Source organism: Myxocyprinus asiaticus, chromosome 30, assembly GCF_019703515.2.
Source record: "Myxocyprinus asiaticus isolate MX2 ecotype Aquarium Trade chromosome 30, UBuf_Myxa_2, whole genome shotgun sequence".
Taxonomy (NCBI): domain Eukaryota; kingdom Metazoa; phylum Chordata; class Actinopteri; order Cypriniformes; family Catostomidae; genus Myxocyprinus; species Myxocyprinus asiaticus.
In genome coordinates, this window is record NC_059373.1 from 33,218,419 (window position 1) to 33,236,513 (window position 18,095).

Consider the following 18,095-nt stretch of genomic DNA (forward strand, 5'->3'; position numbering starts at 1 on the left):
GTTAGACATAATTTAGCTCAGGTGTAAGCGCCCTTACCGCTTTCTCTCTCTCCGGAGAGATGCTTGACCACGCCCCCCGCTGCCACAGATATGTTTGGTGCAAAAACAACACAGCACATCAGCAAAAGAACACCATACCCACGGTGAAGCATGTTGGTGGCAGAACCTTCTGGCATCTGCTAGAAAGAAGATATTTCCCCTTTCATCATGACAATGATCCAAAGCACAACTCCAAATCAACAAAAGAATGGGTTCAGCAAAAAAAGTTTAATGTTTTGGAATGGCCCAGCCAGAGCCCAGACCTGAATCCTATAGAAAGTCTGTGGGGGGACCTGAAGAGGGCCGTACACAGGAGATGCCCTCGAGGTTTGATAGATTTGGAACGTTTTTGCAAAGAAGAGTGGGAAAATATTCCCAAGTCAAGATGTGCCAGGCTAATAGACTTATCCAAACAGACTGAGTGCTGTAATAAAATCAAAGGGTGCTTCAATTAAGTATTAGTTCAGGGATGTGCACACTTATGCAGTTAGGTTATTCTAAGTTTTTTATTCTCTGAAATGTGTCACTTTGGTTTTCAGTGGCATTGCATAGGTTGTAATTTTTACATTAATGGTGCAAAAATTCTGATATGATTTATCTTTGTTTAATTTTTTACATCACAAAAACCTGCTGTTTTAACAGGGGTGTGTAGACTTTTTATATCCACTATAGATAGATAAATATTTTCTATATCAACCATGGTGGAGAAGAACATTTAATTTCATAGAGTCTTCTGATTTACTAGTTTACACTAAAATAATACATTAAAATAATGTGGTGGACATTTTATGGCATTGTATGGCCAAATTAAAATCTGTTTTGATAGCTGTGTTAAAAATAGTTTTGACACTTTTTAATTTAAGAAAAATATGTCAAATCATTTGAGAAAAAACATACCAGGGAATAAATAGGCAAAACTAGTTCAATTAATTATGTAATTATTTATGCTAAATTATATTATATTTATATTTATATTTATTATATAGTTTTGCTAAATGTTTGTTGGACTAATTAAACTCAGTTGTTTTCTAAAAAGTTCAAAGTGACATATATTTCTTCTGAACTTCCTAACATGCTTATTCTTCCTGATTGGACCATCTACACATGATGTGGGGCTTTTGATTGGAGATGTGCAGTTGAACCCAGAAGCCTCTTGCCTCATCATGACACAGAGATTTTGAGGTGACTATATAATTAAAAGACAGTGAATTTTCTTTATGTCTGTCAATCAATCTGTCACTTTTCCTCTTAACATATCTATGCTCTACAATTTCGACGAGGTTCGTTACATAAATGAACGCTCAAAACAGTGGAGATGATTGTGGACTTTAGGAAAAACACCCCAACACTGACCCCTTCACCATTCTAAACAGCACTGTGGCAGCAGTGGAGTCATTCAGGATCCTGGGCACTACCATCTCACAGGACTTGAAGTGGGAGACCCACATTGACTCCATTGTGAAAAAGGCCCAGCAGAGGTTGTACTTCCTTCGCCAGCTGAGGAAATTCAACCTGCCACAGGCGCTGCTGATACAGTTCTACTCAGCAGTCATTGAGTCTGTCCTCTGCACTTCAGTAACTGTCTGGTTTGGTTCAGCTACAAAATCAGACATCAGAAGACTACAAAGGACAGTTCGGACTGCTGAGAGGATTATTGGTTGCCACTTCAAGAACTAAACACTTCCATAGTGAGGAAAAAGGCTGGAATAATCACTCTGGACCCCACTCACCCTGCCCATTACCTTTTTGAACTGTTGCCTTCTGGCCGACACTTCAGAGCTCTGAGCACCAGAACCGTCAGTCACAGGAACAGTTTTTTCCCTCAGGCTATCCATCTCATGAACAGTTAAATTGCCCCATTGAGCAATAACTATGTGCAATACACAGTATAGTCTTTCTTATATTTATCCAACACATCCAACCTCTTCTACCATTTCATTCCTCTGAAAAACAAAAAACAAAAAAACATATGCACTGTACATAACAGATTTGTATTTGCACTGTACATAACAAATTGTATTAGATTTGCACTACCCATGTGTATGTGTGTATGTATGTATGTGTGTGTCTGTGTTTATGTATGTATGTGTATAATTATTTTTTATTTTTTATTATTATCTATGTCTTGCTGCTGTTTTTGTATTGTTTTGTATTGTTGTACACTGTAAGCTCCTGTCACCAAGACAAATTCCTTGTATGTGTAAGCATACTTGGCAATAAAGCTGATTCTGATTCTGATAAATGACACAGAGGTGATGAACTCTCTTGATTTGAATGGATTTCGTTTATGCCTTTTCTCTTCAGTGCTCTCATTTCTCATATGTCTGATTTCCTCAGAGAGGTGTGGTGTGGGAGGAAGTGCTCATCATGTTGCCGGAGCATGTTAGCATCATCCTGCTCAGTGCCACGGTGCCCAACACTGTGGAGTTCAGTAAGTGGATTGGGTGTGTGTCTTAGCAAAGCTATTTAGTGCTGGACAGCCCATGAAAGCTAGAACACAAAAATAATTTTACCCGTCTTTGTGACGATTGTGGAGTTTTAAACTTCTCTGTTCTCTGTGCTCTCTCTGTCGTTAGTCATATTAAGAAGCGGCCCTTCTGTGTGATCAGCACTGTTAAGAGGCCTGTCCCTCTAGAACACTATCTCTACACTGGCAACAGCACCAAGACTCAGAAAGAACTCTTTTTGTTGCTGGATGCCACAGGAAACTTCCTCACTAAAGGGTAAGTCAAGCCACATCTAAAATACATTTCTCATTAATTATAGATGTGTCACGCTGTGTCTTAACCATTAACGATCAATTAATCAATTAATCATTAACCTTAATACCACAAATGCACATGGAGAACTCCAAATAATATGTGCTTGTAGCCTAATGTTTAAATATTTTAAATTAATGCACTTAAGAAATGCAAGCATTGGCATGTTCATCTTAAAGTATTCTTAGTTCAGTGTATTTTAATACAGTTAGGCTGTGCTTAGTGCGAATTTGTGAATTGTTTAATTACTTTTAATGAATTTGAGTTCATTAAAACATAACATACCGCTTCTCTGGTCATAGTGAGATGTCAGGTGCTTGTTGTCATGTTGTACTTTCACACACTATCATGGTGTATGCAGAAAACAGCCTGTTAAATGGTCATTACAGTATTGCTGTAATTTTTCATGCAAAAAATCTTTACAAACTTTATAAAGGTACTTAAGGTGCAAAATGCTGTAAAAGTGTAAGTTACGCCTTTTAATGATTTCCATTTAAACTAAATGTATTTTTTAGCTACTATGCTGCAGTGGAGGCCAAGAAGGAACACACAAATAAACACGCACAGTCTTTTGATCAATCAGAGATTGAGTTATTTAGTGGCGAAGAAGAACTTAAGCACCACAATCCTTTTACTGAATAAGAAGCTGGCGATTAAGAAGCTGGATTCAGCCTCGTCTTTTACTGCGTGTTGCGTCTCGTGAGCGCGCACTCAGAAGGAAATTGACCTTATTTGGCAGCAGTGTGTCCTGAGGTGTCATGTTCGTGCTGTCACTATTGCTTTAGTTCAGCCATGATATGCCATAATTACATTTATAATGCATTTAACGACGTCAAGTCTGATTTTGGACAGACTTTTCCACGGACAGTTTTCACAACATTCTCTGTTTTAAAGCATGTCTACAGACCAGTTACGCGCCAGTAAAGGCAAAACTCGAGAGCTTGTCGATTTGAATTTGAGAACTTGTACAATAAATATTTGTACAAGAAAGTCATACACATTATACAAGTAAAAGTTTCCTTTTGCTTTGTTCCGTGTATTTTGTATTCAAAGTCGAGACCCAGGCACCCCATTTTCATTTCACATCTCTTTTAAAAATCCTTTCTGTTATTTAGAGTCAGTTGGTGATCAAAAAGTTTATAGAAAAAAACCCGAAACATTCTAATTATACTGTTCATTGCACAGGTGAGGGAACAACAAATGAGCAACTCTTGTTAATGTGCGTTGCGCTCATTCAACCGTAAACATTCGCTCGCAAAGCTGCTGGTTCTCTTGAGACAGTAACAATTTAGTGCTTGTATACATATCAATGTAAACTCAATGTAAATTGCACAAGTGCATATAAACAAACATGTAACAAAATGTAGTAATGTAGTAAGTGTAATAAATGTGTAAATACATGAATATCTAAAGGCGCAATCATACATTATGAAATATTTTAACTTCAGAAAACACAGTAAATATTGAAGATTTTTGCAAATAGGCTTGTGCTGCATCTAAAGGTTTGGTAAAATTATTATTAGTATTTTGCATAGTAGTTTTGATATAGTAGTGTGACGGCCATGATTTAGGCCGCACATAGGTTCTATACTTTTATATCTGGACTTGTCAATAAATGAAAGGACACTACACCATTTGTTTGGCTTACCATCTTTATTTTCCATTATACCGAGTCAGTGCATGGACTTAGTTATCTAGCTTAAAGGAAAACAATATTACAACTAGTAAAATTCCTTTAGACTAAAATGTTACTAAAACCTGATTAACACACTTTAATTTATATTGACTAACTATAGGAAAGGCTCTAAATCTGTTATATCTTGATTTAAAATGTTTGGTACCTGCTGTGTTTATTTCATTATATTCGGATGGACTGGTCCAGCAGCAAAGAGTTTCAAACAGGAAATGGAACTGTTTATAGGAAATCTTAAGGGTAGATGGAATAGACCAACTGTGGATTTCTGGAGGGAACATTGGGGAAGTTGGAATCTTGAGTAAATGTGATTTAGTATAGCAGAATGTTGTTTATGTTAACCAAAATTATATCCATAGCTCTGATTTTTGTTAATTTTATATAATGTTGTCTCCAGGACATGTGTTTTCAGTGTTTGTGTAATATTGTGTTTGTTAATTTCCCCTTCTGTATGTATATGGTGCTGGCCACCTCCTTTAAATTCAGTGTGTGTCTTGTCTAGTGTGTCAGTCAGTTTGTTATTTACTTGAACTGTCTAGTCCTGGTTAGGTTTTGCTGTGATTTGTCCTCTGACAGAGTAAGATGTAACCTTATGTTATTTGATATATATATATATATATATATATATATATATATATATATATATATATAAAAAAATTCTCACAAATGATATGATGTGAACTGAACTGCATTTAGTGGACTTTTTTTTTTTTTTCTGCTTCTCACCAAAGGTGATGTTTAAAATCACGTTTTTACTTGTCTAAGCAAGTTCTAATAAAGGACGGTCACGATGCACCCTCACTTTGCCCTTGATTTGTGGCTACTGACTTTTTTTTTGGGGGGGGGGGGGGTTACAGTATAAAGAATTTACATGTTTCCATTGATCATGGTATAAATATTGGGGGGGTTGTACATGCTTGTTTTGATTATTGGGGGTTACCTCCACCCCCCCCCCCCCCCCCCCATCCCCCTGGAATCTACGCCCTGCTGAAATTATTTTATTTTTATGTGTGGAATTCTATTTTAATTATTAGGTTCCAACCGTGTGCATATTTTGTTGAAAATGTGTATGATATTTCAAACAGTGATAACCACTTGTATCATTATTAAAAATGCAATTTCATGACACCAATTGTTTGTCAATTATTCCCTGTCTTTGATTGACTGACCCATTCGTACCAACTAAATACGCAGTGGATTCACCAATGCTGTCAATATTTTGCTCTCTGCATTTTGTTTGGTGCTGGTTTATTCAGGTATTCACAGTAGTCAGTGCCCACTAGAGGTGTATGCTAAGTGTCACTAACTATTTCTAATATTTAGGCTTAGGGGTTTGTTCAAATCGCTAACCCTAAGGAGGGGCTCAAGCCATATCTATGGACCACAATATCATAGAAACATGGAGGTTGGCTCTTTTGACTTGGTCCAGCAAGAAACCACCCTTGGAACCACATAGCAACGTATTAAAAACCAGCTGCATAGCAAAGTGGCAATCACCCAGAACACCCTAGTATTGTGGTGGTGAGTTTTGCACAGGCAAGCGCCACCACTTATTCTTCGGAAAGTGTCAAAGTCACGTTGTTTTTGCAATTGATTCCCATGCTGCTTTGAGAAAATGAGGTTTTCACAATTCATTCAAGCTTTGAATTTCCATCTAATGATGAATTTGACCTATCAGAGCAGGATGAGGGCAGGCTGCTCTCTGTTGGGATTGTAATCTTTGTGCTCATCAGCTCTGTATCTGTAGGTGTCATGGCAACAGTAGCTGCTGCTGTAATCACACAAGGCCTGCTGGTGTATGTCAACCCCATTTCCCCACTCTAATTACACTGGAAGAGCACAAAGAGCCATGATGTGCGCTGATCCTTAGATTGTGTCCTGATACTCTTATTTATAGTGGTTTGACAACAGGTTGTTCTTATTTTATATGTCTGTAGTCCATGCTCTCCAAGAACATCAATAGCTACAGAATACTTTATGAGGCCGCTGTTCATGATCACAGCCTGCAAATTTGAGTTTCGGTTTCCAGTCAATTAATTCGAATGGACTATGCAGATTATATGGGTGAATTATTAAAGAACACAAAGATGGCTTTAGAGTGTGTTGTTGTTCTCATCAACAGGGGAAACCGACAGTGCTGCAGTCTCTGTTCAGACTGACCTACACAATGATCCTGAACCTGCTGCGTGTGGAGGCCCTGAGGGTCACTGACATGATGGGGGGAGCTCACATTCGCAAACACATGTGTAAATATATAAACTCACTGTATTTTTGTACCACACCACATCAAAAGGGTCTCTCAAAACAGTGCCCTTTGAGTCTCTATTACTGATTTCATTAACAAGAAAAAGCCCAAATTTTCATTGTCGAATAGTCGTTTGATCTCATTTAACGTAACATGAGATCACATTAAACTCTAATGATGGTGCGTGAGAGGAGCACTGCAGCTCGCGCCTGACTGAGGAGAGGAAGAATTACAAAGATCACAGACCAGATGCACTCTAAACTTTCCAAACAGCTTCAGGTGATGTAGATCGCAAAGTATGAGGGAATTATACAAAAATACCAAATAATACAGAAGCACTCTCATTGTGGAATAAGCGGAGCCGGAGCTCTTTAAAGGAAACACCCCAGCATTACATATTAAATGCAGTTATATTTAATGCGTTATAGCTTTATTAAAGTTCAAATAATACTGAAGCAGATCATGTAAATAACTACAAACTCCAAAAATGGCATTTCTCTGTGCGGTCAGCGCCTCTTCTATGAGTTGCGCGAATGTCCCGATCTAAGGGGGAGAGACTGAAACTGCACCCGGCTGATGCACACTCTGTCATGAGGATGCTCATCCCTCGAGTGCACACGCTTAATGCAGCTAGATTATAACGTGATGACTCATGACTTATTGAATCATAATACACTATATGTGTCACTGTGCATTTCTTCTCTTGAAGTAAATTGGCAATACGCAGCTTTATGAATAAGAGAGAGTTTGTTTTTGTGAGTTAAAGATGGATTGAAGTGAACAGAAAGGTGAGAGAAGTAGTCTTCACCCCATTGTACACTGCAACAAAATACATTTTTGATTTGTTTTTGTGTTGGCTTGTTTTCCAATATAAATATCTAAAACTCCTTTAAAACAACATTAATTTTCTTTAGCAGCTATACTGCAGAAGAAAAGATTGTCATCTGAGAATGTTGAATATAATATTAAAAATACAAATATTTTAATAAAAGATGCATTCACCTGAGAAGCAGCATATAAGATATTTAGACTTGCTTTTAGAGAACAGATCTTGAATATAAGTATATTTTGTCTTTACGGCACTCGCAGAAGTATAACCAAATGAAAAAATACACTTTTATAAAAAATACACTTATATTATGATACATTCTCTTAAAGCAAGTCTAAATATCTTATATGTTGCTTCTCAAGTAAATGTATCTTATTTTAAGGATTTTTAGACCATTTTAAATGGAAAACAAGACAAAAACACTTGATAACAACAGGATTTTTGCAGTGAATTTAGTTACTGAATTAAACTTAATAAAAAGTATTTTTTCCCTTTAATTCAGTGAATTTCATTTAGAGGTATTTTTAAAAGATGATTTCGTCCTATTTATTGTTAGTAAGCACATTTAATACAACCTTTTTCTCAGGCACAAGCTGAATAATCGGTTAAGGGCTAATGAATAATCATTGCAATAATCGCCAAATAGTCGAATAATCGTTTGAATAATCATTAGATTAATCTATTATTAAAATAATCGTTAGTTGCAGTCCTAATTATGATTAAAATCCATATTCTGGTTAAGCCTCAATTCTGAAGAAGACATTTACAGTACATGCTCCACAGCTATTGGAATATTGCTGTAGACATGTAATGATCAAAAACAGAATAAACTAAAACATGCATGTGCTATTTATTGCACTGCATTTTAGTAAAGGAGTATAACAGTAGTTTAATCAACTCATGAATTCTCATTCATGTCCTTAACAATTACACACAAGAGTTGCAAAATGTAGAATCTTACAAATGTAGGTCAAGACATTTCTTTTAATGTTTGTAAAATATTAGTAAAATAACTTGCTCCAAAAATGTGTTTCTTCATTAGCTTGATTTGTCAGAGTTGTCTGTATCTAATATCACCTAGAATTACCTTTGTGTGGACATGTTTAGATATAAATGAATGTTATAGTGGATAAGGTGTGTACATGACCCAAAATTCTGATTAATACAGGAAAATACCAGCTGTTGTATTTAGACTTGTTCAGAATATTTATTAATCATGTTATAGCAACCAGATTAAAATGTTTGCATGACGCTTACACAGTTGGAATTAGAGGTTGACCGATAGTGGAATTTGCCGATACAGTTACTAAGGTGGTGGGAAAAGGCAGATAACCAATTAATTAAAAGAGTTTTAAAATCGATTTATATATTGTTAAAAAAATCCCAGTGATGAATCCCAGATGCATTTCATTGTTCAACCAAAATCCCAATAATAACCAGAAAAAATCGGGGATTCTTATTTTAAAATGACAGAGACTTGGCCTCTATATTTGGTATTAACCAAATTAAGCTTTTTTTAGCCTATATATTCACCAGATGAAGGAATGATCACAAGATATGAAGTTGGAGACACAATGTATGTACTGCCGAGGCATGTTTCCAGTCACATTATTCTTTGCATACCTTCACTTCAATTTAGAACACTTAATCATCTAATTAAAATAACAAATTATGCACTGAATTTAGGATACAAATAAGGATGAATGTTGTCAATGATGAAAGATTTACAAACAGCAAATATCTGTAGCAATTAAACTTCTAGAGGCCGCTGTTATACTCTAACCAAGAGGAACACAGGGAAATAAAATCTATCGGCATAGATTTTAATCGATAACCGATAGTTCCAAAAAGCAACTACTGTACCAGCACTGATTATTCGGTAAAACGGAAATATCGGTCTACATCTAGTTGGAATATGACTACATTCTGATTTATATTGAAAAAATATTAGTCAATGTCTTATCTCTAATCATAAACATAGATCAGTAACAGGCCAATAGCATCTGACCCTTGATAGTCTCCCATATTCAGTATTTGTTTGCACGTCTCTCCCTTCCACAGGTGTCCAATGATGCTGTAAATTGTGTGTTCACCACTTTCATTATCTGTGAGAAGGGTAATGAGGAGCTTGGTGATGATCGGTCTAATAAAAACGTACCCCCTGTCTACAACACTATGCTGTTTATTCCAGAGGGTCTGTCACACACACACACACACACACACACATTCACCCCGTAAACCTGACAGTCAGTCTCTCATCCGCATACAGTTACACACTGCAGCACTTAAGCAATAAAATATGACAGGCTGTGCTTTATTGTAAATGTATTGATGGTCAAAGGGTGTTTCAGTATAAATATTAGTAGTAGTAGTAGTATAACACTGCCTTATTTTTTTCATAAAATAGTTCTACATTATGAAAATATTAAGGACACAGATTTTCATTAAGTTTTTAATTTAGCAAATTCACTAAGTGCCATTTTTACACTAGAAGATTAGTCAGAAACATCTCAACTAAATGTTAATACACTGAAAAACAAAAAAAACGTGAAAATGCAGGTTGTCATCTACTAGTGTTTTCCACAGAATAACAAGTTAATTCAATACAAGTTAAGCTCAATCGACAGCACTTGTGACATAATGTTGATTACCACAAAAATTTATTTCGAATGGTCCCCCTTTTTTTTTTTTTTTTTTTTTTTAAGCTAAACTCGAGGTTACAGTGAGGCATTTACAATGGAAGTGAATGGGGGCCAATTTCTGAATGTTAAAATACTCACTGTTTCAAAAGTAAAGCCACAAGACATAAACAATATGTGTGTAAACATGATTTTAGTGTGATAAAATCACTTACTAACCTTTTCTGTGTAAAGTTATAGCCAATTTTACAACTTTGTTGCCATGATGACATAATGCTGCAAACTCTAAAATGACTGTTAAAACAATTTAAACAACTTTACAGCTCAAATAATACACAAGTTGTAACAGAAGAATTAATTTTAGTGCTTTTATAAAATTATAAACTTCACATTTCTGCCTGTCAACCCTCCAATAATTGGCCACTTTCACTTCCATTGTAAATGCCTCACTGTAACCTCGATCTTTGCTTTTTTTTTTTTTTTTAAAGAAAAGGAGAGTTGAGTTGAAAATAATTTTTTTGGTAAACAACATTATGCCATAAATGCTATCGATTGAGCTTAACTTTTATTGAACCCGGAATATTCCTTTAAGTTGTGGTGTGGTTACATGGTAATTTTCATTAAAAAAAAAACTAATTTCAAACGTGTTGAACCACTGTTCATGACTGAATCGAATTCAGCCAAAGAGGTTTTTTTGTGTGTGTGTGTGTGTGTGTGTGTGTGTTTTACTCAAGAAGCAATTACTAAGCATTTAGCATGCTAATGTATTCAATTGCTAGCTAAAAGTTAGCTAACTAGCATAACCTTTCAACATAAATCAGTAAAGTGATACAAAAATATTATGTAAAATGAAGAAAAGAATCACGTTAGGGACAAACCACTTTGAGGCTACTTATTTGAGTCATTTAATAATAACTTTATTCCATTATGTTGAAATTATGTTTTCAGAAAAAAATGAATGAGCTAAACCAAGAGGAAAAAATAAGTTGGTGTAACTTAATTGATTAATGTGGAACCAATGTACATGATTAAATCATGTAAATTCAAAGCATTTTTTTCAATATAGTTGATAGTTGACCAATATGTGTGCTGCACAGTTACTTACACAGTACATAGATAAACAGTTGTTTCGCATCATAGCTGTTAGTATATTTAGTATTTTAACAAGGCAGGAACTCTGTATTGGCCAATCACCTTCCAGGACTGGAACTATCCATTTAAAACACAGTTTAGAGCAGAATCACACATTACACCTACATTTACAACTCTAAACTTGTAAATATACTGAACTATTGGCTACATGGATTGATTTGTAGTGTAGATAGTGTGATTTACAGTGTGTGTATTTGTGTGTGTTTGAATAGGACCCTGCAGTCACACAGTGCAGAAACTGAGGCTACAGGACATCTCTGCCATCACAACCAAAACCCTCAAAGTCATGCCAGAGAGAATCATCGACAACCACAATAAAGGCAGCAGCCACACTTCAGGTGTGTATGTGCGTGTTTTGAACATGTGTGAATTTGCATTTGTGGAACAGCAGTGGTGAATAAATTCAAATTCTCTTCCTAGACTTGATCCACCAGGTCAGGCCATTTCCACAGCAACTCAACAGCTTCTGCGATTGGCCGAGGCAAATCCCGACGGCATTGCGACCCTTGACCCTGTGAATGATCTGCACCTGAAGGCTGTGGATGTGGTGGTGGGGGTGATGAGAAAACGAGTGTTACAAGACTGCCTGAAAGACTTTCAATGTATGCACTCACCCACATTCACTGAACAGGTCTGTCTTCATCCATCCATCCATCCTTTTTCATTCATTCAGATTCATTATGACTTAGCTTTCATTAGACAAAGAAAAACTGTAATCTCTAAATTCAGGTGTCAACTCTGCTATATTTTCTGGTTCAAATCCATAATATGTATTTGGCACAGTAACTTTCCCAGGTGCCTAGACCTCCCATTTTTTTAATTTAGTGTGACAGTGATGAGGAGGGATGAAGATGTGTCTCATTAGCTCTCAGTAATCACTTCCACACTTCACCTTCTGCTCTCTGCTGATGGAGTACAGTGATAAACTCTCATCTTCTCCCTCTCTGTGAATATCTTGATCAGTTTGCACGTGTACAGGAGAGGATGAGTGTACAGGAGGAGCTGAATGAACTTCTGTTCCTGGTCATTGATACTGCTGTCTGAGTACCATCAGAGAATCAAGGTCAGTTCAACACAACTGTATATTTACATTATAGATGGATATGTTCCAATTGCACAGTCCAATATTTTTTACCATATAGATTGATAAAAATAAACCCATTGATATCTGTAATAATAGGACCTCACAACTAGTAGGCAGCACAATATAAAACACAGAGAATTGGAGAGGTTCTTTGATATGCAGTTGTAATAATACCAACGAGGGATGAACATATTTTCCATGTAAATATGCAGACATAGAGTGAGCTGTCCTAATAATGACTTGGGATGCACCTACATAAAATGTTGGCCAAAATCCAGTATTTATTCTTTTATTTTAGGACCAATTACTAATATGATGGCAGATATTGTAAAACTATTTAACTTTGTCTTTTTCAAAGTGTTTACATTTACATTACATTTACATTTATTCATTTGGCAGACGCTTTTATCCAAAGCGACTTACAAAAGAGGAAAACATAAGCGAATCATCTTAAGAGACAGTGGTATGAAAAGTGCTGTAGTACAAAGTTTCACTAGCATCATATAATATTCAAAACAGAATAAAGTGCAACAGAATTATTATTATTATTATTTTATTTTTTTTTATTTTAATGACTGGTTAAGTGCTCATGGAATAGATGTGTTTTTAGTCATTTTTTGAAGACAGAGAGTGAGTCAGCTTCACAGATGGAGTTGGGAAGGTCGTTCCACCAACGTGGTACGAAGAAGCTGAATGTCCGGGAAAGTGTTTTGGTGCCTCTTTGTGTTGGTACAACAAGGTGACGTTCCTTAGCCGACCACAGGCTTCTAGTGGGTGCGTAGCTCTGCATTAATGATTTTAGGTATGCTGGAGCAGACCCAGTGACTGTTCTATATGCCAGCATCAGAGCCTTGAATTTGTGTTTACTGTTAGAATTGTAAAAAAAAATAGCTCTGATATTATCCACTTTTAATATCAAACCAGTGGCATAAATTAATGAGGCCAACAGTGATGATACAAAAAGATTTGTAGAAAATTATAAATCTATACTGTTTGATAGTCCTGTTTTTGTTTTTTAAGAATTTTACATGCGTCATGTAAATATTATTTCAAAACTTTTAATTGTACATTTAAAAAAGGATAAATTGACATTGAAAATGTGAAATTTACGGTTTGAATTGAAAAACAAAAGCCTTGATGTTATCCTTTTTCCATATCGAACCAATGACGATAATTAATAAGGCCAGTAATGATGAAAAAAACAAACATTTTGAAGGATATTATAAATCTATACTGTTTTGAAAGGTGTTTTTTTTTTTTTTTTTTTTTTTTTTTTTTTTTTTTAGAATTTTATGTTTCAAGTAAAAAAAAATTCAAAACAACATAATGTACAGTTAAAACAGATGGATAACTGTTTATTATTTTTGACATCTGTCATAGGAAATGTTACAGATTGAATAAAAAATAATAATTAGCCCTGATGTTATCCTTTTCAATATCAGACCAATGTTGTGAATGAATCAGGCCAGTAATAAAGATAAAGTGGGTAAAAATTTATTTTAAGGGTCCACAATAATTCACTAGTTAAACATGAATAAGGCAGTAATTAATAATGAATTGAATGCTTAGTAAGACAATCTAATGCCGGATTCACATATGTCAGCGGCACGTGAGTGACGTGTTTTCATTTCCGTGCCCATGTTTACAGATGACAGCCATTTACACTGCAAGCGTGTGCCATGAGGTGAAGCATCCCAGAAGCGTCCCAGACGCGGCAATGAACAGAGTTTCGGCGCCGAGCCTATTTTTGCCACGCGGCTCACGCTGAACTTGACGGCTCTATAGAACACAAAAAGCATATCAAAATTATCCAAACCTAAGTACACATCAAATTATAGGTCTGCATCCAAGCAAACTGAAATTTTAACTAAATAAAGAGAACAATGAATAAACTGCTGGACCTTTGCCAGTTTGTATGTTTCACAGCATTAAGTATCTATCATAACTTGCCCATGTTCATTCGTATTACTTCATCAATATTTATAAACAATACTACCACACCTGGAGTCACGAGTTCGAATCCAGGGCGTGCTGAGTGACTCCAGCCAGGTCTCCTAAGCAACCAAATTGACCCAGTTGTTAGGGAGGGTAGAGTCACATGGGGTAACCTTGTGGTCGCTAACAGAGTATATGTGAATCCGGCGTAAGCTGTCATTTACAACTTATTAAATATCCTATTTCTGTATAGAAATTCTTGTAGTTAATGCTCTTGTAGCTAACTTTATTTTTAACATCTGGCATAGAAAAAAATAGGCCTTGATATTATTCACGTTCAGTATCAGATCAGTGGTGATAATAAATCAGGCTATTATCATTGCTATTATTGGCTGATTCTGATGGTGTTGGCTGATATGATAAATCTATAGTGTTTATTTTTTTATTTTACGGGAATTTTTTTTTAAAGGATAGTTCATCCAAAAATGAAATTTCTCATGATTTGCTCACCCTCCTGGCATCCCAGATGTGTATTACTTTCTTTCTTCTGCAGAACACAAATTAGGATTTTTAGAAGAATATTTCAGCTCTTTAGGTCAGTACAATGAAAGTGAATGTGTGTCAAAATTTTGAATCTCAGAAATCCACATCAAGACATCATAAAAGTAATCCATAAGACTCCAGTGGTTAAATCTATGTGTTCAGACATGATATTATAGGTGTTGGTGATAAACAGATCAGTATTTAAGTGATTTTATAATAAATTCTCCTCCCTACCTAGTAGGGGGTGATATGCACAAAGAATGAGAATCACCAAAAACAGAAGGAGAAAGTGAAAGTGAAGGAAAAAGGACTTAAATATTGATCTATTTCTCACCCACACCTATCATTTCGCTTCAGAAGATATAGATTTAACCTGGAGTACTTTTATGCTGCCCTTATGTGTATTTTGGAGTTTCAAAATGTTGTCACCCATTCATTTGCATTGAATGGACCAACAGAGCTGAGAGATTCTTCTAAAGATCTTTGTTTGTGTTCAGCAGATGAAACAAAGTCTTACACATCTGGGATGGCATGAGGGTGAGTAAATAATGAGAATTCTCTTTTTTGGGTGAGAATTTGGACTAATCCTTTAAGTGAAATGAGGTTGCAAAACATAATAATGTACAGTTCAGCTAGATTAAATATCTGTAACATTTGGAAACATTTAATGGTAATATTATATTTAACACAATAAATTAGTTGATCTTAGAATGCTAAAGTATTGAAATGTTGGTGTAAACATAATAATGTACAGTTCAGCTAGATGGATAACTGTTAAACAATATGTTTTCACCAACATTTCAATACTTCAGCATTCTAAGATCACCTAATTTATTGTGTTAAATATAATATTACCATTAAATGTTCCAAATGTTACAGATATTTGAGACCATTGCCAGTGATTACACTATGGTTCTCTATTCCCAGGTGCTGGAAGCTCTGCAGTATGTGGACAGCACAGGGGTAGTTCAGCTGAAGGGGTGAGTGGCGTGTCACAACAGCAGTCATGAGCTGTTACTGACGCAACTTTTGTTTGAGAACACGCTGAGTCCTCTCGCCCCTGAGGAAAGCACCGCCCTGCTGTCCTGCCTTGTCTTGACACAGAAAACCCAGATAGAGCCGTAATTCACCAACATGCTACAGGAGGTAATACTATACAATGCAGTGTGGTGTGCCTCAAAATCTTTATTTAAGCATGAATGCACATACCAGGCCTTTAAGCTACAAAGCCTAAAATCCAACTAAATATATAATTTCATACAGCATTAAATTGTTCAAGTCTAGTTCATGCTTGAGATCACAAAATCGGGAATTGTGTTTGTTAAGCAAGTAATCTAATAAACTCAGCAAAAAAAGAAACGTCCCTTTTTCAGGACACTGTATTTTAAAGATAATTTTGTAAAAATCCAGATAACTTTACAGATCTTTATTGTAAAAGGTTTATACAATGTTTTCCATGCTTGTTCAATGAACCATAAACAATTAATGAACATGCACCTCTGGAACAGTCGTTAAGACACTAACAGCTTACAGACGGTAGGCAATTAAGGTCAAAGTTATTAAAACTTAGGACACTAAAGAGACCTTTCTACTGACCCTGAAAAACACCAAAAGAAAGAAGCCCAGGGTCCCTGCTCATCTGCGTGAACGTGCCTTAGGCATGCTGCATGGAGGCATGAGGACTGCAGATGTGGCCAGGGCAATAAATTGCAATGTCCGTACTGTGAAACGCCCGTCATGGTCTGGGGCAGTGTGTCACAGCATCATCGGACTGTGTTTGTTGTCATTGCAGGCAATCTCAACGCTGTGCGTTACAGGGAAGATATCCTCCTCCCTCATGTGGTACCTTTCCTGCAGGCTCATCCTGACAAGACCCTCCAACATGACAATGCCACCAGCCATACTGCTCATTCTGTGCGTGATTTCCTGCAAGACAGGAATGTCAGTGTTCTGCCATGGCCAGCGAAAGAGCCCGGATCTCAATCTCACTGAGCATGTCTGGGACCTGTTTGATTGGAGGGTGAGGGCTAGGGCCATTCCCCCCAGAAATGTCCGGGAACTGGAAGAGTGGGTAACATCTCACAGCAAGAACTGGAAAATCTGGTGCAGTCCATGAGGAGGAGATGCATTGAAGTACTTAATGCAGCTGGTGGCCACACCAGATACTGACTGTTATCAGTATCCCCCCCCCCTTGTTCAAGGACACATTTTTCCATTTCTGCTAGTCACATGTCTGTGAAACTTGTTCAGTTTATGTCTTAGTTGTTGAATCTTTTTTATGTTCATACAGATATTTACACATGTTAAGTTTGCTGAAAATAAAAGCAGTTGAAAGTGAGAGGACGTTTCTTTTTTTGCTGAGTTTACATGACGCACACCTGAAATGTATAGAGCATTGTATTTGCTCAAATATGCCTGTCCCAAAGGTTATGGAAGTTTGGATATTTCTCTGAGCTGAACATCATAGTGAAGTGTGTATCAGAGTGTAGTGAATGCAGTCTGCCTGCGTTAGATGCCTTTAACAAAGAGGAGAGTTGCACACACCATGTCTGTGTGATGTTGAATGGCACAGAAACATGGAAATGCTTTAAAGGGACCGTAAATAACTAATGACGGGAGATTGATAAGTGCACTAGAGTTTTTATAGTTTACAGTGTGTCATAAACCAATGTGCAAATGCTTTTACTGTTCAAACACTGTGAGGTGAGGGTGTGCAGGTGATGTAGTCGCAGTTTGACTGTCGGACAACATTTCTTGCCTTGCCCTAGTTGTGTAAGCACTTAGAATGCAAATGGAGAAGAGAGTGGACTATGGGACGAAAGAGACTGATGCATTGCTGTACTGCATGTGATGTGCTAAGAGATGCATATTTGTATGGGGGATTGGGGTAAGATGTGCCACTTTTTAACTTCAGTCAATACAAGCTAAGCTCAGTCGTTGGCCTCGAACAAACCGAACGGAAGTGTCACGAATTGGTGTAAGCCAAACGGTGTGGAGAAGGCCATTTTTTTGCAGGACTTTGACGTTAAAGGGAACTGCCAATAACCTTTTGTCAAATCCAGGGTCGAGTAAAAATGAGCTGCGCCCAACCAATTGAGCAGTTCATCAATACGAGGCATTGGAAATGTGTCAAATTTAGACACAGAGTTGACTTTTCTATAATCCACACAGAATCAG

The 18,095-nt window shown here is 36.5% G+C and overlaps 1 pseudogene; it reads left to right on the forward strand.

Moving 5' to 3' along the window:
- Positions 1-17,528, forward strand: part of LOC127421037 (helicase SKI2W-like) — a 28,137-nt pseudogene extending 10,609 nt beyond the window's left edge.
- The last annotated feature ends 567 nt before the right edge of the window (positions 17,529-18,095 follow it).